The sequence below is a fragment of the Trachymyrmex cornetzi genome, unplaced genomic scaffold (genome assembly GCF_001594075.2).
Source record: "Trachymyrmex cornetzi isolate Tcor2-1 unplaced genomic scaffold, Tcor1.1 scaffold618, whole genome shotgun sequence".
Classification (NCBI taxonomy): Eukaryota; Metazoa; Arthropoda; class Insecta; order Hymenoptera; family Formicidae; genus Trachymyrmex; species Trachymyrmex cornetzi.
In genome coordinates, this window is record NW_017299935.1 from 99,429 (window position 1) to 100,490 (window position 1,062).

The window sequence follows — 1,062 nt, forward strand, 5'->3', positions numbered from 1 at the left end:
TCACTTACCACACGATGATCTAAAATATATAATGTTTTGTGTATCATGTGTGATCGAGGGGTGATCGGAAAGGTTGGACTAATCAACGAGCTCGATTGGCCTCACTGTTCACATTGATATTGCTTTCTTTCTATGGTTTGAAAATCGCGCTACCGTTTTGTGTTCATCTGACAATCAGGGTAGCAACCAGTTGCCGATATAGCCGCTAGGCGACGTGGCGCTCACCGGCGCTGCCGTCGCGACCAGGACTCGCGGCCTCTCTCAATAAACATATAACCGGTTATTGTATCGAGCAAGCGTTTATAGACAAAAAATATTACAGTCCGCTAAAAGAAAAGGAAGTTCGCAATTCTTCACCCAAACACAAACAATAAAATTGATCCTTCGAGCCGGATCCGGGATCAAAAAGCCAGAGCAAGCATTATCGAGTTCAGTTCGATATTGACGATCAAAGACAAACGTGCAATAAACGACAATCAAGATCTCGTCAGAAGTTATCGCTGGATTACGCAAGGCACGAAGCTACGTAAAGGCGAAGCTCTCCCGATTGAGGACGCAAACATTGCAGATTATCCAAGAGGAGGGTGAAATTAATCGAGAGCATGCAGAAGCTAGGTTAGACAAATTAGAGGAAATTTATCGAGGTTTCGAAGCTATTCAATGGCAGTTGTTAGACCAGGTAAGCGAGTTGAGCGAGGACGATGCGCGAGATGAGGAAGCTTTCGAGAAAAAATACTACCAGGTAAAAATTTTGCTTAAGAAAAGCGCAAAGATGCCACCGCAAGGCGTCGAGACAGATAGTTCGGGCACAATCGTGCAATTGCTGCAACATCAAGCCGAGTTGATACAATAGGGGCTCTATTCTTGAACTTGTTCGCAATGTTACGAATGCGCACTATTCGAATGGTGAAAATGCGTATACGTTACTAATGTGATATTCTTGAACATTAATAAATAGTACTCGTAATAGAAAACGTATACGCTTTCCGTTACGTTGATTTACGTTTGGCAACGTCGCAAAACATATGTATTTTCTACAAACATCGGTCAAAAATACGACGT

The 1,062-nt window shown here is 42.8% G+C and overlaps 1 protein-coding gene across 1 annotated transcript in view; it reads left to right on the plus strand.

The window, feature by feature from the left end:
• Positions 1-200: 200 nt before the first annotated feature.
• LOC108766768 (uncharacterized) overlaps positions 201-1,062 on the plus strand; it is a gene marked incomplete at its 3' end in the record, with an annotated part of 3,110 nt that continues 2,248 nt past the window's right edge. Inside the window, exon 1 of the mRNA XM_018516262.1 lies at positions 201-679. The remainder of the gene's footprint in view (positions 680-1,062) is intronic.